This window comes from Cyrtonyx montezumae, unplaced genomic scaffold (genome assembly GCF_038088225.1).
Source record: "Cyrtonyx montezumae isolate F1298 unplaced genomic scaffold, pur_monq_1.0 scaffold_3, whole genome shotgun sequence".
Lineage (NCBI taxonomy): Eukaryota > Metazoa > Chordata > Aves > Galliformes > Odontophoridae > Cyrtonyx > Cyrtonyx montezumae.
The window spans coordinates 79,751,209-79,773,474 of NW_027072034.1; the positions used below are offsets into that span (position 1 = coordinate 79,751,209).

At 38.2% G+C, this 22,266-nt stretch overlaps 1 protein-coding gene across 3 annotated transcripts in view; it reads left to right on the forward strand.

The window, feature by feature from the left end:
• Window positions 1–22,266, forward strand: part of COL8A1 (collagen type VIII alpha 1 chain) — an 81,710-nt gene that overhangs the window by 23,217 nt on the left and 36,227 nt on the right. The window contains exon 3 of one of the 3 annotated variants that reach the window (XM_065742001.1): window positions 14,902–14,964. The exons of the other annotated variants lie outside the window; for them this stretch is intronic. The gene's annotated coding sequence lies outside the window, so the exon portion shown is untranslated. The remainder of the gene's footprint in view (window positions 1–14,901; window positions 14,965–22,266) is intronic. 3 annotated transcript variants of the gene reach the window in all.

Genomic DNA, 22,266 nt, shown 5'->3' on the forward strand with positions numbered 1-22,266 from the left:
GAGGGAGTGAAGGAGAAAAGCAGTAACGTATTGAAGACATTTAAATTCTGCAGAAGTACCAGTGAAAAGTCACTTTCCTGTGATCTTCACATTCCACAGCAATTTTGGATCACTTACATGTCAGCCAAATGATTTGGCTTGAACAGAAGCTACAGTTTTATTCTTCTCAAATACCATACTCAGGTAATGTATTTATTTCCTCTGAGTCTTACCAGTATAATTCCACTACACACACTTCATGTGGAAATTATGTAAAAGACACTGCACAAGTTTACAAAAGAATAAACAAAAAAGTCAGATACTTCCCACTCTAACTTCTTTTGATTTTCAAACTGATTTTTTTTTTCATTATGACAAGCCAATGTGCATCGCCTTGAAACATTCTACCCTTTTGAAATCAGAGATGCCCTTTGCATTGGTCTGTGGAGAATGTGTCAGCATTTTCTAGAAAATTAATATTTATGATGAATTATGCATTTCACTTAAAAAAAAAAATCTTGTTTAAAGGCCAGGCAAATCAGCAACTTTCCTGTATGCTAAATATAGTAACGGGATATTGAACAGCAGTTACTTTTTGTGAACTTACTGCTTCTTGCAAAAGATGTAAATATTTCCAGGAAATTGGTAAAATATCCACAAAAACAGGGAACAACCAATTAGCCTTCCCATTAATGAGGACATGTAGATAGCTGGTCACCATCTCTTGGGACTTCAGTTGTACGGGATTTTCTTGAGAATGTATTTGAATTGCACTTCTTTGGACACAACTTCTATAGACATCCTATGTTGCCATTTACAATAAGTTGTGAAAGTTAAGAACAGGACAAAATGAGTCAAAATCACACTCACTCATCAGGATAATATGATTTCACGTGCATTATAATCAGCCCGTCTTCTGCTTTTGGCAGAGCTCCAACAACTGTTGTCTGGGACACGACAGCAGGACCATCAAAAAAATGCCAAGCCTTCATAGCAGGAGCCTGTCTGTGCTATTTCTCTCAAATTCATTGAGGTCTTCTTGTTCGCGACTGATTGCAAACAACACAAACCCACCAACTGACATATCAGAGTATTGGCAGTTCTGGTCTTTCAAATGTAGGAAATCATAAAACTGTCTCCTGAGTCATAGGATAAAATGATTTTGGTAGTTATCTACTGTTGTTCAAGCCATTAGACTGATATTTTCCAAGTGTTGGTCCCTGCTTTATTTAAAAATGAAACCCATAGTTTCCACAGGATCTGAATTTCTATTAAATCTTTACCACCTAAGACTTGGCAGTATCAGCACAGTTACCTTTAAAAATCTATTATTTAATGTACAGATCACAACAAGCAAGGAACAGATCTGTTTATGTCATGAATGCAGTAAGTAGAAGTAATTCAGACTCAGTTCAGACTGAGACTTCAGTTTCAAAGTCTTACTGTCCCCAGAACTCTGTAGGTAGGCTACAGGTACCTGTTGCAGAAACCAGCTTGATACTACACCAGCAGATCTGGAAAGTAGAGTAAGTCACATGAAAGGTTAGGATTGAATGAGCCTTGGACTGATGGATCAAAAATAATTATCTTTTAAAAGAAATAATTCCCAGTTTACAATATTTTTGAAATAAGTAGAAGAAAAAAAAAAAGCATCTACACAGATCTGGATTATTCTCAGACACGTTAAAGATGGAAAATAATTAGATCATCCAACCCATTTCCCTGCCAATGCAATATTGTTCTCTGCAGTACATATTCTAGTGCTTAGGTTGTTGCTGTCTGAAGTCCCTTGGAAAGGGAGATTCCAGCATTTCCTTTGGACAGATGCTGCACACTACCAGGGAGGCTTTTCCCTCTGTGTTTAGCCAAGCATTCCCTGTTCCTTCATTTTTCCCTTCTTATCTCTTCTTCCAGTAAAGAACCATCCTTCCTCCTTGGGGCCATCACCCTTCAGGAATCCAGAGGGGATACTTTGCCAACGGGGATAAATGTTTCCCAAAAATGATGTTCCAATTATGGAGCACCATCACAAATAATTGTAGGAGAACATTCCTGTAGTCTCCTTTTGTTTACTGCCAAATGGGAAGAACACATCTGGAAACTCCTTCAGCACCTTTCAGTATCTTTAATGCAATATTCTTCAGTTTAAACTTGAGGGAGGATACTTGATAAACCCAAAGCTTGATCATGTCAGATCAGGTTAGGACTGCTGGAAGTGAGTCCCATTCTGAGATGTAAGTTCACATACCATGTAACCTGTGATTTGTTCTTTTAAATAAGCGACCTGAAGAAAGAGTAGAAAAATAGATGTTCTTGGTCCAGTGGGGTCAGAATACAGTCAGCTATCTGTGCTGTATGAATGTACTCAGGACAGCATCAAATACATGTAAAACATTCACATGCAACAATTACAATCATGATATAGATGCCGTAGCTAATGATTACTCATCTCAGAGAGTTCTGTTGTCAGAGAAAAGACATACTACCATCAGCAGCCTGTTTGCAAGCTAAGAATCTTCATGTGCATTTATTAAGAGTTCCATCTGTAGTTCACACAAAAGCTGTGGCTCACAAGGAACTACAGGCCAAAGACGGCCTGCTTATTTTCAGACATTTTAAGAGTCAGGTCAAAGCAGGAATTTAACAGTGATTTGCTGAACGGAAGTGTTTTCTTGTTAACATTGTCAGCTTGAGTTACACAGCCTTCTAACATAAGCAGTCCAAGCCTGCTACCTTGATGAAAACACTGTAGTATAGGTCATGATAAATGTCATTCCCGAGCAACAAGTTTAATTTTGCCTTCTAGAAGCCTAGCCAGAGAAATCAGGGATATTTTCTTAGAAGAACAACAAATGTGAAATATCTTCTTGTTCAAATTTGAACAGGTGGACTTAGTTGTTGGTCATGCAAAATAATTTGCACAATAGAAGAATTAAGTTTCCATTACCTAATTCAAAAGACAGGGCAAATATAAAAGAAAAAACAGAAGAATTTGATTGTAAATGTGTCCACCTCCTTGAACGAATAGAAATGTTCTTGGATTTGTCCTCTCTTTTGACACATTTATACTGATTACAAATAGAAGGGCAACAGTGGAGCATTACTTCCTCCAAACTGCCTCAGCACATTCCCTGGGGACAGGCCGAGGAGACCCTTAGGGCACATTGTGGCTCCCTGCTTAGTAAGTTTAGACTTTTCTTTCAGTGGGAGAGACCCCTTTTCCATTGAACAGTGAAAAGCGTGTGTCTGAAAAAGCACTAGAACACCTGTCCCATTTCAGTGAGAGAGCAAGCTTCATCCATTCCACGAAGCATTTCTGACAACAAATGATAAGGCAGCCTATATTACATTTTAAATTTAAATCTATGCACTGACAACCAGCCAAGTGAAGGTCGACCATATACTTCTCTTGAAAGCTGTTTATAGATGGGGTTAAACTTTGGGCGAGCCCTATTAGGGTACAGGTTAGTTTCCAAGTATAGATGACACAGTGTTACCTCAGGGTCTTTAGGATCTACCCAGTATTCTCTATCAGCAGTGTTTTGTCCTAAGCTTAAAAGAAAAAAAATTTCTGTTGAACCAACAGTCAAGCAACTGGCAAAAGTAATATATATGTAAAAAGAATACCTTCTTCATTAGAGCAATACATGTAACTTACCTTCTGTGATACTTCTTACTAATTCTGTTAAACACACAGTCAAACAGGAAACTTAATAGAACCACAGTGTGCCTCAAGATTCAGAGTGGGAAGGGGGGGGAGAGAGAGAGAGAGAGAAGTCAGATTTGTGACTTTCTACCCTCTATAAACACCAGAATGGTCAGATACTTGTTAGAACTTGTGCAAAGTGCATTAAACTGGGAGAAGAGGTCATTTCTGGGGGCATTTGCATCACTTTCACTCAAAAAAAAAGTAGACGCTTCTTGTTCCTAGATCTAGACCCTTACACTCACACAAATTAAAGAAAAAGAAAAAAGAAAAAGCAACAACCCCCAGACCCCAAACACACACACCCCCAATACACCACAATCAAAGAATTTGGAAAGAAAAACCAGGGTTGTGGATGAGTAACATTAACCTAACCAATTCGAGTCCTTTTATTGAGCCAAGCTGTTTTCCTCCTACAACAAGGAAAGAATATTTTCTTGTGTTACATTTCCTGTTTTTACTTCATTGTTCCAGAGAGGGGTAGTTCTTCTAGTCAGGGCAGATAATTCCACAGCCTGTGGTACTGCTTTGATAAAAGCAGAGGAAGAGAAAGTTTCCTAAGTCCAAATTCCCATGAGTAAGCACAACAGGTACCTTAGGCATAGTTTTGAATCTCATTGATAACGTCACCTTGAAACAGTCCAGTGAAGAGGATGCAATTGTGTAAATACAGCAAAGTGTAATTAGCTTTTTAATTTTGTAATGTCTACAGTAACTTCTCTATAACGCAATTATGTTGTTCTTGGAAAGACCCACTGCAGAGCCAGATTACGCTCTGTTTCATTCCCTTTCCAGACAGAAGAAGAATCCCTATTCATCAGCCAGAACACTTGCCTTTTAACTTCAGGAACTTCATGGCTCTATATTCACATGTGTGAAAACCACCTTCTTTAATAAGCCTTGAGGGGTTTACATTCAACATGACATCTGAAAACCTCTGCGGCTCAGCAGTTGTTAGCCTGCATGCCAACAGAAGCCAGCTTGACATAAACCATTTCCATTTCAGCTTCATTTGCTATTCCATACAGTTTGTCTCTCAGCTGCTGCCTCATCCCAGCTCTGGTTAGTGGCTTCACATCATGGAGGGCAACTCGCTGGAAATGCAGTGCATGGCAGACAGGAAGAGCTATGAATGCTGACAGAAACTCATTGTCTGTGCACTGGTGCACTGGTTCAAGGCAAAGTGCTTCCTCTGGTATTACAGTAACATTTCTGAAACCACAGCTTGCCCAGCTCTGTACACAGCAGCACAGACCTTTTGGTGTAAAACGACGGATGATAGCACCCATCTGTGAGGGACAGAGGACAAATTATGATTGTGGAGGTCACAACCAAGTTCTCCAACAAGAAATGTCTGTGAAGTTTTAACTCCCTGCAAAGCTAACATGGTGTTAGTCACTGATAACATCCAGCCTCTCCTCTGTCATGTCTGATGCTTAATCTATGCCAGCTGCATAACAACTGCTAAAATAAATACACAGTCCCACAAGTGAGTCCTTTGCTTCCACTTCTGCTCCCCTCCCTGCTCATGTTCCTGAGTTTCTCCAAAATAAAGGGGGAAAGAAAACATGGCAGCTTTTTTGACATGTAGAAAAGGGACCTCAATTCTGTATCTCCTTTAATTCACCAAAGCTCATGCAATATGTAGTAATATTGTCCAATTATTTTAATGTGAGTTGTAGTATTTAGCACGACACAATCTGTTTCTGCAGAAGAAAGTAATTTCTTCAGACCCTAGAAGGGCTAATAATAATACTCTGTCTCTCTCTTTGTGTTTTCTGATATGGGCACTCTACCAGATTGTTCAACAGAAGGACTATTTTCTAGGCAGATTGCTTTCTCTTCTTTAAGAACGTTTTGAGATACCTACTAACTAAAGAGAAAAAATGAGTAGAAGCATAAAGCTTAACTCATAGAATCATAGAATGGCTTGGGCTGGGAGATCATCTAGTTCCAACCCTCTGTTGTGGGCATGGTTGCCAACCACTAGATCAGGCTGTCCAAAACCTCAACAAGCCTGGCCTTGAAGTCCTCCAGGTATGTAGCATCTACAACTTCTCTGGGCAGCCTGTGACAATGCCTCACTGCCCCCTGAGTGAAGAATGTCTTCCTAGTCTCTTTCAAATGTCTTGTCACAGTAATAAATTGTCATCTATTGTCCTTTTTTTCTTTTTAACTATCTTGGATTTCTCATAAAATTACATGTCAAAATTATATATATAGTTGTCATGTATTTTGTAGATAAAATATATGGCTTCTTGGAACAACCTCCCTATGGTAAGGTCTGCTGAGCATTTCAAATGCAATGCTTTCTCTGAACTATGTGTAAATTCTTCTGTTACAGTCCACATTTATTTTATTGGTTTGGTAGAGGAACTAAGTTTCTGCTTTTCTTACAAGCATATCATGGAAAGAATCCAGTGCAGTAAGAAACACATCAAAATCATCAACAAGAAGGCTTTATTATTTTGTAATTTATTTCCTCCCATTAATTCCTTAGCTGATTTATCAGATCTCTGACTGATTTCACAGGTCACTAGACTTGCCAACACATTTTTGCTTTAAGTCACTTCCTTGCCAGACCAAATGTAGAAATAAAAACTCTTCATAAAGAGAACAAGGCTATCTTTCAGTCTTCCTGCCTCCACTGCTGAATGTAAGACAAGATAGGAAAAGAAACTATCACAGGCAATAGAAGAGGCATGCATACTTCATATGCATATACACACATTCTCTGTATTCCATGAAGGAGACTGTTTAATAAGTAGAATTCTAGGAAATATTTCGAAACCAGTAATTCTGGACTCTTCAATCATGGATCAGGACTTATTTGTAGTACTCTAAATACGTATAACAAGAAGGTAGCCTCTGAACTGAAAGGCTTTATATTCTAAACTAGATCTAAACTAGATCTAAACTAGATCTTCTAGTTCTGCTCCTTCAGTTCTCCTCTTTTGCCGATGTGCTTTACAAACCTGTCAACATTAAAACCCACCTTGGAAAGCAAGGACAAGTCTTCTTGTATTTAAAACAAAATACTCTGTTACCAGATACTCAGATAATTTCTTGTTACAAATGTAGTCAAAAAGACAAAAGTGCAGATCCCACCACAAGTGCTCCTTGAGAGATGGAAGCTTCTTAATAATGCAATAGGTACAGATGGGATAACGCCTTCCAGTTCCTTTGATGGGATGCCATTCATGGTTTTCTACAGTCATGAACCTTAGAAAAGTCTAGCATTTATTTATTTCTGCCCTGATGTACTTTTGCGTTGCTCATGAAACAGTCTGCTTTATTCGCATCCCTAAGATCTTACATTTATTAAAGGATAAATCATTGGTAAGTTTAAATGCTAACTCAATTAGGGTGTTTACATGCGGTCTTTGCACAATGTTTATGAGATAAAGTTTGAAGTAAAACTCAGACATGTTCTGTTTCTGATTTGTACCAGAAAAATTGCAGTGCAGCAAGGAAACATACTTCAGTGAGTCACATCTTGGAAAAGAAACAGATAAATGGCTAAAAATGCAATAATGGTAGGCTATCAGGAAATAAACAGTATCTGAGCTAATAGACTTGTTTGTCATCCTGCTCACGACCACTTCTAGTCCATTTTTAGGATAAGACTTCAATCACGCAACTAAAGAAAGCCAGTCATTGCTCTTGGTGATATGACACCCATAACAAAGGCAAAAAAGAACTGAGTTTATTTTTCTGCCAAGAAAGGGTATAAAGGTTGAGACTCCAGGAAGACAGGAATGTATATAATTTCAGCCTGTAGCTGATCAATAACCCTTAGCATTTTTTTTCTCATCTCAGAGTTTCTTGCAAACAAAATGAAGACCAGTGATTCGCTCTCCTAAAATGGGTAGCATTATACCAGCTTCCCTGTGTGAAACTGAAAGTGAAACAGTGTAATTCCCTACACACCTATAGGGACAGAAGTGGAGATAATCAGTGCTAACAACTCAGCTGGTATGAGTATGCATTTGCAGTCTTTATTTTTCTAGGTGTAAGCATTACACATTCTCATATAAACGCCAAAGAAAAAGAAGAGGTCACACTAAGTAATGAAATATAACTTATTTTTCAAAACAAAATTCCTTACTGTGTTCAAAAAATATTTTCCTTTAACTTTCCATCTCATCCTTACTTTTCAGCCAGGATCAGAACAGTGGAGGAAGTCACAGTCCAGTTCATCTGTAAAGCAAAGGCGTAGGCTAAGTCCAGTGAGCAACACACTGGCAAGCATTCATCTCTGCACTTCTCCTATTCTTTACATTTTAAACCCATTCGCACAGTTTGAAGCTTTTGAGTTAAGGCTTCAGCTTTTATCAGAAGAAATAATGCCTTCAGTCATTTGTGTTACCTCTAGATGGGCTTTCCCACCTTGTAGAGGCTGTATCAGGGCAAGGACAAAAATGATTCTTACCTGAAGTAACTTCTTAAAATATATTAAAAAGCAGCTGTTCAATGCTTCCATCACATTTGCAAGTTTATTTTTTACTTGGGTAAAATACTGACACCTCTTCAAAGTTGCTAGAAATTTATGTTGAAGCAGAAACAAAAGGAAAGATGTCCAACAGATCATTTGATTTATTGCAGTAACCCTCTTTTAAATGCGGTGTTAAAGTGATCATGTGCATAAAAGTTAAGTATTTTGATTCTGTGGAAAGGTTTACAGGAATAAGTGATACACATACACTTTCCTAATTACAACTGTATGGGTTGGGTTTGGGTTTTTTTTTTTGGTTGGTTGGTTTTTTTAATTTGTTTTTTAAAAAATGCTATATCACTGTATAGTGTGTGCAAGCTAAAGAGTGTACTTCAGAGAAAAGAGTGAGAAGACATTACCCTCCAGGCTAGATAGCAAAAGCTTTGGCACCTCTGAAGTGGATCTGGAATGTTTCTACACATAGGTGTGATTCAAAACAGTATATACGCATTTCCAACAGCAAGATTTGTAATTCCTCACCATCCTACCAAAAATGCTAAAGGACTCTGATAGTTTGTACACTATCTTGGCTGAGCCTGTATTCGCTGATGCCAGATATCATTCCTAGTGTATTCAGCTTCTTACATGGATTTCAGGACTTTCTATCCAAGAAGTCCGTAATGCTTTTGTGGAAAATGTTATTCTTGAGGAGTACTGCATGCAAGGCTTGCATTTTGTTTTATGATCTTTTATAGAAAGCAAAGTTTATCTCAGTATACTGTTTCCTTGTCACTCCGTCTATTTATCTACTCCTTCCACCCCAAAACAATATTGAAGCTTGCTGGGCAATACGAGTTTCAAACTGAGAGGTCTGAAAGAGCATTCTATCCTTGCACAAGTTCCTGAAAATCAGTGGGTAAGCAATGGGTAGAGACAACTTGGCAACATGACCACAGAGGGAAAAAGAGAGAAGATTCATCTGTTAGTCATTCAGTTTGGCCTCAGGAAAGTAAAGAATGTAAATCCAGAAGAAATCAGAATTCACTGGTTTTGCTGCTCATACAGCAGTTTGGATAGTCCAGTTGGGTGATAAAGGAACCATTTGGGATCCAAATGTTTTACCCATCCTCACCGTAGAACATCAGGAATACATGTTGCCTGGGTACAAGTCAGATGCTAGACAAATACAGAATTTGTGGAAGGAGAAAGATCTCATAATTTGCCTTTTTAAAGCCAGAATTACTTCTTTCCACTGCTCTTTTGGTTTTCCTCCCCTTCCTGAACTCCCATTTAGTAACAGATGGCAGTCTGCAAGATAACTTAAAGCACCTTGGATATAAAATGAACCAGTTGACAGAAAAACAGGGAAAAGGTGCTTCTAGGGTTCATATATCCCACTGAAATTAAAATGGATGCCAGTGTAATGCTACTGTCTGGCAAGATGACCATGTACTAAATTTACTCAAGGGAAATGATGATTGAATCATTGCTCTTTTGCCTAAGAAATACTTGACAAACAGAAAACTTCTATACAGATAGTAGGAATCTTAAAGTTTGCCATTCAGTTTACTATATATACTATCATTAAAACACCTGATTCTATTACACAATTTTTAATTTACTTCCACTCATACAGCTTAAGGATTAAGCAAAAGGAATAACAGAACGCCTTACAAAATAGTCTTAAATATGTTGAAGTTCACCACTTTGGAAATAAACGGTTGTCAGCGTTTTGCCAGACTACAGAAAAAGGACAATACCGAGAAGTCTTCACACTGCCATCATCTTTTTATAGCAGTATGCACCTTCCCCTTTAGCACAAAGCCAGTCTTCTCTCTTTTGCCTATGTAGTTAAGAATCTACATCCACTGCAGGCATGTTTCAGGCTTTGTAATTTTCAAATATTTGTATTAAGTCCTCACAATTCTAATAAAATATGAAAGCCATCCTCATGGGGCCCAGTTTTTCCCCTCTGCCTTCAGCCAACACTCCTACTTTAAAAGAGTGCTTTGCTTACGGTGAACAGGCAGGCACAGGCACCTTTCACAGTATACACAAGTGCTTTTCCCAAGAATGCAATCACAGTTCAGGAAACAGTATTGGGAAGATTAAAAAGAGAAGCGGGGAACTATGCTCTTAAAACTCTCTCTTTAAAAAACAGGGACATCATAATTACAAATGTTACAAATGTATTTGTTGTTATGAAGCCCAAAGGAGAAAAGGAAGGGGAGAGATGCAACAAATCAAGGCATTTTAAAGGTCCTTGGTGCAACATGTCTCTTTCTGTTCTGTAAATCCACCTCTATAACCCAGAAAAACAGGGGAGATACCTAGTAGGTTACCTGGCCCACAGGAATTGATGAAAAGGAACCTTCAGAGTAGGTACACAGCATCTTCCCAGCCCCAGAATAAGCACAAGTAAGCATATGAGCAAGCTTACTGTGCTCTGTGCTCTGCAGCCATCTGCTGAGCTGACACTGGTAACGTTTGTGAAGTAGATGTGTGCCATCAAAATTTATAAAGCTTTTAACCAAAATCAAAGCTGTTCCTTCTATCTTTTCAAAAACTATCGCATTTGAGTTACACTTCGTTCATATTTTTCAGATTTATTTCCAGACATCCTGAAACATGAGGGTCATAAACAGATTTAGTAACCTGATCTGCTGATCCCAAGAGATGAGGATCTACATATTACTTTTGTTAACACCTTTGCTTCAATTTTATTTGGATACAAGATGGGAAAAAATGTATGTGTGTATGCATGTTACATGGTATAGAGAACCAAATGGTTGGCGATTTCAGAAATGGTTAAATACATGCACACACACAAGGTTACACCATATGTTTGTAGGAGAGGAATTAGCAAGTGTTTTCTATCACTGCAATACCTCTTTGAGATTTCTGCGGTGTGCAAGTTTCTTCCTGCATCTTTGGTTTTGCTTTTTTATTTTTTTTTTCATAGGCAAACTTTGAAATTTGAATGAAGTGTTACATTTTCACATCCCATGTTCCTGTGTAAAGAATGTGCTTGAATCCCGGAAGCTAGTCACATTCAGATGAACTGCACTTTACATCTTTTTTCATACTGAAAACCTTTTTCAGTCCTGATGGCTTCAGACATGAAATCTGAAGTCAAGCCTTCCCTTCCAACCAGCATCTGCAATAACAGCTCAACAGCAAAGTTTGTTCCTTAACACCATTTCATTTAATATCTAATTCAAACCTGTCCTTACAAAACTGGCCCCTGTCCATCCAACTTCTGGCACTCTTTGACTGGGGAAGATCTGGTCCCGGTACATATGAGTATGAATTATTTTCTTAGGACCTATATTTTCTTCTTAAGCCAGATTGATGGAAAAATACCTGCAAGATAGGCCAGCATTATCCATACATGAGTATTACAGTTCATAAAGTATAATTGTCATGGTGAATATATCCAAGAAATTCAACTTAATTTTATGCATATGATAGAAAATCTGTAGCTAGGCATTATAACATCTAGTTCCTAACCCTAATACATAAATTCTGAGAGCCTAAACTAACATATTCAAATCCATATGAGACCACAAAATGCTGAGAAACAACTCTTTCTCAAGTCTCTAGAAAGTTTCTGACACTCAGCTTCTGAAAAGAAGATTTCTTATTAGATGCCAAGTTTTAGGCATTGACATTTGGAAAATGTTGGCCAAAGCTCCTTGGCTAAGCTCTAGGGATCTTGTTGAAGGAGTTCATAAACATGAAGCAAACAAGTAGTCATTGTGTGGGCTGAAGAACACTCTTTGAGTTGCACACAAAAGGAGTATTTTGATTAAAGGATGTGATACCAAGTCAACATTAGCTTGAGGTTGCCAAGAGGAGGCCACCAGATGACTGACAAATGCAAATGCACCCTTAGCAGATGTTTCTCATTTCTATGTATTCTTTAAGCATCACAAGTTTTGTTTCTCCCACTACATGGGTTAAATACCCGAAGTCCTTAATAAGACACTTCAAATAAAGCATTGACATTTTCCCAACATGATAGGCAGCGCTGGAAATAACGGAACAGGACATTTTTAGAAGAAATTTTAGAAAAGGCCCAGATGCTATAAATGTATTCTACTTAGCTGATATTAGACTACTTTATTCTTTTGTAGCAGATGGTTCTTCCTTTCTAAATTTTTTAGGCAGTATTTTTGCAGAAGCAAAGATTTCACATTAATCATAGCTTTTACCTTTTTTTTTAATCTGAAGACACTATTTCTTTGTTGTCTAAGCTCCATAATTCAAGACCATTTTCCATTTTAACTGAAGTCTTGATAACAGTGATAATAAAATTGATTGCAGTTGTTAAACACAGTATTATGTTTACAGAATTCTTCAACAATCTTTACTTTAGTTATATCTTACTTTTCATTTGAACAATCACTGAGGAGTTGGAAAGCTGATTTCCATTTTTCTTCTTGTAGTCAGTCATTCACTATTTATGGGCACATTTGTTAAACTGCTTCAAGTTCCACATACATCAGGTGACTAAAGTTCAAGGAGTGTTTAGACACCGCTCTCAGACATAGGGACTGAATTTTGGTTGGTCATTTATTGAGCCAGAAGTTGGACTTGATGATCCTTTTAGGTCCCTTCCAACTCAGCATATTCTATGATTCTGTGATTTCATGAAAAAGTATTTTCAAAGGAGACAGTGATTTTGAATATTTGGCTTTCCACAAGTGCCCAATTGGAGACTATGCAGCAAGGCCAGTCCTTCACCAAGTGCTGAACACTTATTTCTGAGAATAAGGTTGCTTTAAAGTATCACAAACTGAGCATTAGTTCATTTTCAAGACTTACATAGGCAAAAGCTATTATCATTTGTGTCAGGTATAAAACTAGAGTTTGTATTAAAAACCTTAAAGAAGCTGAGACCAAAATGTTCACTGCTTTTAAAAACTAAGTTGCAATTTTCTGTTTGTGACAGCATCATCAATTGCTTTGGAAGTTATGGCATTCTAGAACCACTAATGAAAAGCTGAAATCATAATCATTCAAAATCCTTTTTTTTTTTTCTTCCGTTGATTTAAGCTGGAGGAAGAGGAATAGAAGAAATCTACAACATATGAGCAAAATTATCTCTAAATGGAGTGTTCAAAAATGTTTCCATCAGGCATCAGCAGACGGGTCTTTAACTGAAAGCCAAGTATTAAATGGCATCTATTTTAAGTTTTGCATTCCAAGAAAGAAATTATGAGCCAGATAAGTTAGTCTGTGTTGACATGTAAAGTACATCACACCCATCAGAAGGGCAGACATGAATCTAAATGACCCAAAAGATTCTCTGTGACTCAACCAAATACCAGAGAGAAGAAGCATAAATGAATTTGACCATTGGTAATTCAATGGTACTCACTGCACCTCTGAATCAGCCTGTATGCAGACTTCCACTAGACAGAAAACACCTGGAAAAGTTCTCCTAAGAGGGCTTGCTTCTTTGACAGCTTTGGATGACAGCCTGCATAAACAAAGAGGCAAAAAAGAGACATTGTCCTCTTCTTTTTTCCCTCTTGTTTTTTTTTTTTTAAACTCAGCATCGTTTTTATGATCACTTCCAAAAGGCCAAATGTACAGTTCCAGAGCTTTTTCTATGGGCAAAGCATATGCTTACAGGCTTGCGCTTTTCCATATATGCTTGATATTTTCATCATTCTTTACTGTAACTCATGCTGTTTTTCATACAGAGTTTATATCTGATTTTCCCCTGAAAGCTCTAATATTGAAATTTTTGCGCACATAAAAACTTCACTCCTCAACTATTAGTCTCATGTATGATATCACTTCCTTTTGTTGTTTATAAGCAAGCAGATTGTTCAGAAAATTCCCAGATTTGTGTATTTTCAGTGAGTTGAAAATACTAATTTAATCTTTATTTATACAAAATAATTAGAAAATCAACATGATGTCAAACTGAGGCTAGTTTCAGTAGTAATGATGGTAACTGATTAATTTCAGTCTACTTAACAACACTGTTTAAATTCTTCCTGCCTCCCTCTAAGACAATTATTTTAAAACTCGAGGGACTTCTCTTATGCACATCTGCGAATTCAGTGTCAGTTCCAGACTCACATTCTGGTGGTGTATCAAGCTGGCCTCAGTTCACCCAACAAGAGGCCAGCTTTTACTAGACAAACAAACTGAGGTGACTTAATACTTGTGGGGTTTCACTGACTGATATCTGGCATATTTCCTTGCTTTCACCATCCTTTTTCCACCTCTAATGAATCAAACATATTACTACATTCTGTTGACAAATTGAAGATGATAGGAGAGAGCAGATGAGATAGACATTAACAATTTTAAAGCAAGGATGCATGGCTTAACTCCCTAATATCTGACACCACCAGCTCTTCAGAGGGAGGCTTTCATTACTGGGAAAGGATTGAGAAACAGAACTGAAGTGTAATGGTTTTCTTGTCATTTATACTAAATTATTGGGAAACTAGGGAAGAAATAACAATTCCAAATTACTGCACCATCAGCAGTGAACGTCCTAAGTAGTATACGTAGCATTACTTAGTGATAGAGGTTATCAGTATATAGTATCTTCTTATAAACGTTTGGAAACTGATGTATATAAATGTAGTCATTTACCCACACTTCATATTAAATATAAAGTTTGATTCAGCTTTTTAGTACAAATTTGAATAGTACAAAAATGAGAATTTTTGTTACTTAGTGCCTTATCATGAACTAAGCCAAGTTATAAAATTAAATATGAATTGATATGATTTGGACTTTTTCCACCGAGCAGGAATGATGTTGGACTCAACATCCCTGAGAAAAGAGACATTTGCCTCCACACAGAGCTGTGCAAGTAAGTCATGAGACCAAAAGCCTGGCACTGCCAAGTACTTCCTGGGAACCTTTAGGCAAATTATTTTCTTTTTTCCTTTGTTTTCTCTTAATAACAAAATTTATTTGTCCTTGCCCTAGAAATTCTTGTGGCTGTAAACTATTGGTTCTTGAGCACTAAGCAGCATTAGAAGAAAACTGACCATCATAAGTACACCATTTTGTTGATAACAGCGACATCATTTCATTTTTTTCCAGCTGTGGTTACTTGGCATGCTCCCATGTAGTACTGCTAGTATTCATTCCAGGGGGTTGTTTTCACCTTTGCATAGTTTTGTTTCAGTGCTGTCTACTCATAGTCTTTCAGGGCAGATCTTGTGGCTTTTACTTGCACAGGGTTGTACACATCACTCCTCAAGTTCTTTCATGAGTCACTGAGACTAATTGGTAAGTGAGGAATTGCTCAGGCTGAGAGAAGCCATGTGTAGGGGACAGAAATTCAATATGCCTAGGATCTCCTGGGCTAAACAGGGATAATATCCATATCACTTTCTAATTATTTTTGGGTAGAGGTTGCTGTTCCTACCTTCAGATGTGAGACTTCCAGTTTTTCCTTAAGAGATTTTCTCATCTTGTCCCATCACTCTGCATCTTTCTTTGCATTTTCTCTCAGGCAGGTGCTGTGTTGTTTCTGCAGCACTCTACATCGCTTTTTAGACAACTGTCCTTTAGTGGCTATTGTAATTTTTTGGCTTGCTAAGTGTCCTTGCTCATCCTTTGCACTTTGTGGATCTACCTTCACTTATATTGCATAGGCCACAAAATCATTACACAGTAACCTTCTCCTTGGCAATCTGACAGCTTGTTCTTACAACATAACCAGATGCTGGAGACAAGTGGAAGAACAGGCCATACCATTTTTCCCCACAAGACAGATATGTTGCATGCTGTCAAATACAGAGTGCATACCCTTTAAGCCTCCTGCCTAAACTTCTTGAAGATGTGTTTTTTGGAAAAATTGCAATGTCTTTGTTACTAAGAGCTAATGCCAAAGCAAAGTTCAAAGAAATATCTCAGAAGATTAGCAGTCGATGCTAGGACCTCTAATCCCAATAGTTATCATAGCATGGGAAAATCAATAGATTTTCTCAATATCTTCTTAAGATAGGGCCTTTCCAGAAGAGCTGTTTAACAAAGATTTTCAGCTTAGGAAGCTGAGGTTCAATGTAAATCCTGATATCTGCCATAAAGATGGAGTGTAAGTAATATTGATAACTTTCTATCATAAAGAGAGACTTGAAATATCATAGAATGGTTTTTTGGTCACATGGAGCACTATGTATTTGAAAAAAGCCAGTGGACTGTTTCAAACTGAATCACAAGCATTTCTGCTGAGAAAGCAGCAGCTGCCTCAGAGCTATTAACAATGAGGTCTGCTTTGAAGAGATGAAGCAAGTTTATTTGATTCGCAAAAGAGTAAACCTTCAGTTCTGATTTTTTTGAAACATTCTTTCAATAGTTTTGCCTGGGTTTTGAGCAACCTTTTCAGAATTAAGCACCCTACCAGACTGCTGCCAACAAAGGTTGGTTCATTCCTCAGTAAAGTGGAAGTCTTGTTATTTAAATAAAGTAGCTACTGTAGTAGATTTGCAGATATGTTAAGAGTATTACAGGATCTAGAGGTAGATTTAGGAAGAAAATACTATAAAGCAGGAAAAAATTAAACAGTGCACTTATTGAAACTTAAAAGACATTATGACATGTGACATGATTGCATCAGATAATGAGCAGGTGGAACTGTGCTACCTGTATCTGCAATGCAGTGTGTGTCACAAGGTGACACCTGTTTACAGTTATATTTTTCCTTTACAACCAGTCACCCTTTAAAACATATGCACCACTAGCCTACTACAATAGGGGAGGAGTACAGAAGCTACTGGGTCCTTCTGTCCCTTTTTATGAACTGCAAAACACCATACTGTGTTTTCCTACGCACAGGCAGATTGTCCACAAACTTTTTCATCAGCATCTGAAGTTGGAGCAGTGCATGCACATGCCACACATTCATTGTCACAGGATGATAGCTTCTGGTAATCCTAATGAGAATGATAAGAATTACAAAGATCACCTGACACACATCCTCCCTAAATAAAATAGGTGCAGACTATCTCTGGAAATCACCCAAATGCAGTTGTATATGGAGTCTGATCAGACATCTAAAATGCCCCTAAATATCTAAGGCTTATTCCTGTGCAGTACATGAGGTACCACACGAAGTCTATATTCAGGACTCACTCACCTGAACCTTTCAGGTGTGTATTCTTAAGGGCAGACCATTATGTTTTGCCAGGATAAAAGTTACACCACATCAGGGTAATCAGAGAGTCCTACACAGGCAGCAGAGGAAGAAGCTATTTTGCAGTGTTTCCTCAATGGTTTTCTTGTCCAAGGCTCTGGTCCAAGGTATGTTAGGGGTGGCTTAATTGCCTGATGCTGCAGGTCAGTGGCTCACTGTGAACGGTATGAAACAAGGTATCAGGCTCTTGTCCGGGCTTGGCATGAAAGCCTCATGTTGTCTGTAAGTGGAACTAGTGATACATGCTCTGGAAGCACACCACCATGCTGAAGTTTTTCAACTAGTGAAAGTTCATCTGCCAGACCAGCCTCTAGGAAAAGCACCCTGGAATTTTACTGGGAAAAAATAACAGAAACATTCTTATATTCAAAAACCTGCATGCAAATCTACTCCCTTTAGAGAATAAGCTGGGATGTTTTAGCAGACTCAGCTGCAAATATTTTATTGGCAGGTGATTAAAAGCTTCAGTTTTTGATAAAATTTCAAGAATACAGATGCTTACAGAAGACTGACAATACAAAAACAAGAGGAAGAAAGCAACACTGGGAAAAATAGCATAAGCAAAAAACAGAGCCAGATCTCCTCAGAGCTTGCTTTGGATAAATTATTAATGATCTCCATTGAAGCTCATTGATTACATGAATGTAAAGAAAACTCAGGCAACTTATTTTCCATGTATAGTGAATGCAGAGGAATCCTTTCTCCTCCCCAGATTCTTGGAAAGTGTCCTACTACTAGAAGGTACAAACCATCCATGCATTGAAATGTGGGAAGACATTAAACTCTGGAATCAATTTGTAGCCCCAGCTGTGATCAATCTTATTTTTTCAACTAGGTATTTATTATGTCAATTATTTTCCTTCGGCATCTCAGCATTCCATTAGGTGTCCAGGGAGAGCTGCCTGTATTTAAAATTTTCATAAACTACCCAAAACCTTTTAGATACACTTACAAGTCATTAATCACTGTAGGGGAGTTCCTGGCCTGTTAAAAGTCAGTGGCAAAACTTCCCTTGACTTCAGCAAGGATTGAATTTCACATCACTCCATGTGTCTAGCAGGTGCCATTGCCTTTAATGCCAATTACCATCAGGTGTCTTTTCTGGCAGTTCCAAATACATCATTTTCTTTATTATCCAGTATATTAAAAACTTGTTTTCTGATGGTTCATACTGATCTTTCAGTTCAAGGTGGAGGTTGTGACATCTAACCAAATGAGGTTGAATGCTGCTGGAATGAGTTCCTGGCTCCCTTCCAGGCTCTCGCTCTCTGTCTCTTAGTGGCTTTGGAGCTAACCAAGTAATAAATCAAAGCTGATTTGTAATTCATATGGCCCAAGGGTTGCAACAAAACCTTGCTGGATCTACCAAAACATCCTACCAGTTAGAACTATTTGTTAGGCCACTGGTCTTCTCATTTGGTGAACTGCCCACCTGTTGATACAGTATCTGTGGAAGGTGGATCCTTCCTCTAATGATTAGTTTTCATGTGTTAATAAGCTATTATCTCCATATGTTTGCCCAGTTTGCTCCTTTTTTTCAGTCTCAGAAAAGAATCTACCATAGAGGTGACAAATGGATTTTTAAAACCATCCCGTTTCACATCCTCTGCTAGAGACACTGGTGCTCTCTGAACTGGTGACCCATGCAAGAATTCAGATATCTAAGTAATAAGGATTTCATCTTTGGGAAAAAGCAACCCACAGAGTTGTCTTTCTATCCTTCTCCATATAACAAAAAAATGTGTTTTCTCTTGTGTCAACAGTTTACGGGCAGGTTCGGCCCGGTTCCGTGATGATTGGTGCAGGGGACCCACGGACCCACGCCCCAGGAAAGGGGAAGGGGGAAAGGGAAAAGGAAGATGGGCCTAGAAACAAAACAGTGGCAACGATCTGAGGAGGAAAGCTAATTTACTAAATAGATATCAGAAAGCAAAATAACACAACATAATACAATATAATTGGAATTAAAGCTAATAAATCAAATAAAATGAGCAAGAGAGAGTGTCCGATAAACCAAAGGCCTTACGCTAACGCTGAAGGCGGATGGCAGCGAGCACCCACTGCTGAGTTCATCCCAAAGGAAAGAGAGTGTCCCGTGACCGCAGACAGTTTTTATCTTTTCCCTCTGAGCAGAAACATGTAAAAATACAAAGCATTGCACAGTCCTCTGGGGAATGGAGTTCTTCTTCTCTTCTGAGACAGGTATACCTGGAACTATCGATGATCCACAGAGCTGGAGCATTAACTCTTCAACTCTAAATGCACTACATGGTATTATGATGTGGAATACCAGTACCAAAAATCATAAAATCATGACATCTTGTCATTTTTGGGAGTCAAAGCCTATCTAATTATCCCCATCCTTTGTCAGACCCATCTCATTATGTTCAGAAATCTTAAGCTTCTTCCCCCCCTAAAAGTTCACTTGGAAATACTGATCTACAAATAGGATGTTAATAGATCTGGAATTCTGTTACCAGCTTTGATCTCTAGCACAGTTACACTCATCAGTCAGATTTGCAATTTGACTTATCTTCCTCCATCAGACCTTACCCTATTTAAGTCAAATTTTAAATTAAAACAACCACATCTTGTGTTTTATTGCTATCATAACCAAATGTTTTAAACACTCAGGTATCTAATCAACCAGCCAGCTATCCTGCTAAAATCCGATTATTTTTTTTTAATATTTGCCAGGCAAAACTTATCCCTGTCAGCCTTGTACTGTTATTGGCTAAGAAACTAAAGGCAGTAAAACAGCTGCTGTGGAAGATAAGCTGTTCTATGTTTTCATTTGCATCCATCAGTTCTTGAGTGAAGAAAGGGCTGGTATTTTTCCAGTTTCCAAGAGCCTAAGATTTTAGTTCTGTGCTCTCATTCAGATTTATTCTACCACTTCCAAACATGGTATCCACATATGGTCATTCCGTATAAAATACATAACAATAGTTAAGGCCCTTGGAAATATCTACCTCCCTATGATTTGGATACCAGTGAAGGTATTGGTCTGTTAAATTTTCAGTAGTTTAAGGCATGGAAAAAGAAGACAGTTATTTTTAAGTAACATAGAATCATAGACTCACCAAGGTTGGAAAACACCTCCAAGATTATCCAGTCCAACCATCCACCTACCACCACCATAGTCTTCCAGCCACTCTGTCCCAAGCCTGTAGCATTGCCTGGGGTTGTTGCAGCCAAAGTGCAGGATCCAACACTTGGTCTTGTTGAACACTGTCCCATTGGCCTCAGCCCAGTGATCCAGCATGTCCTGATTGCTCCATAGGGCCTTCCTATCCACAAGCAGATCAATGCTTCCTCCCAGCTTGGTGTCATTGGCTAACATTCTGAGGGTGCACTCAATGTCCTTGTCCAGGTCATCAATAAAAGTATGAAACAGGAGAATGTAACACATGACACCTAAATTAATTTCTACCATACCTACCATGTAAACTATCTGCAGGTGATAGTAGAACCATTCTGGAAGTAATACATATATAGATCACTCTGACGCTCAGACCATCTTAAAGAAAGTTGGAACTTACCCTGAAAATGTTTTTATAACCAACATAGCACACAATTTCAAGTGAATTCATAATAAAATACCATGGATAAAAGAAAGAAGGGTTAACTGCTGGAATTGCTTTCCCATGTGCAAGCAAATTTGATTTTAGTCCTGATTGCAGTGCAGACTCCAGAGCAGAGTTCTGTTGCCATATTTAGATAGCTCCAATTCAGGGAACATTTTGGGCATAACCAGCTCATCCAACTCCATCAAATTCCTTCTTACCACCTCCAGAAAAGGCCAACATCAAAGTCCATTCTATAAGTGCTGCTCTGAAAGCAATGCCTCCTATTTTATTATGTTGACCCATGACATCAGGGGTGGATGTTGGTGGTGTGGGAGTAGAGGTTGAACTTTCCCACCAATATTCTCTTACGTCTTGTTGACTTGTGACAGATGCCAGCAGAAGGGCAGTCTGACAAAATGCTGTCTGACATGGAAATGCAAATGAAGCAAAGGGGTGGACCTCAATTCCTCTGTGCAGGAAAAATGACACCCACTGACAATTATCAGCAATTGCTGGACATTTGAGGGGACCAAGCAGTGGATGTGAGCACAGTGAGGTGGTGGATGGTGCATTTCAGCAGTGGCAATGGCAACAGGAAAGACAAGCCATGTTTTGGATGGACATGCAGATTTTCAGGAGTGCAGCATGCAGGCTCTTCTTCTTCACAGATGAAAATGCACAGCTAATGGTGGAGCCTATATATGATAGTGTTTTATATATAATAGTGTTTTGAGACTTTGCTCTATCAAATAGCGTTATTGTGCTCTTTGTGTCTGCTGTGTTCTCCATGGAAATAAATAGGAGGCGTTATTTTCAGAGCCACCTACCCACATTTATGAAAATTTTAAATGAAATCAATGATCTATCATCATTATAAACTTGTTCTCAATTTATTTAAAGTGATACATCTAATTTATGCTTGAGAAGATTTTTTCTAGTGTGCTTTCCAGACCATTGCCCAGATTTTACAATCTACATGTTTTTGGGATCTATAGTTTCCACACTCTCCATAATTCCAGAAGCTTTAGGAATATGATTAGAAACATGCTTATCACTAAAATCATTCCACCCAAATCAGAAGAGATATTTAAACATAGAATTAGCGTTAACACTTGTTTTTAATTCTTTATAAAGTAGCCTGAGGAATCCATCCACACCTGGACTCCTGTTGCTTTCTAGAGCCAATTTGTTTCCAGAATATCTGCTTAGATATATTTCCATAGAAATGTTCTTTCTGTTCCTACACTATGTGTGGGAGTTCATCTAAGTCAAAGTACTATTTTGCAGTGCTTGTGCTGTCTCTTCCTGTGTAAATATTTGAGGAAATCCTTCAATACTTCCTTTAAAGTCATTAGTGAATGTTCTCATTTTTACCAGCCCGTTGCATTAATTAAAAACA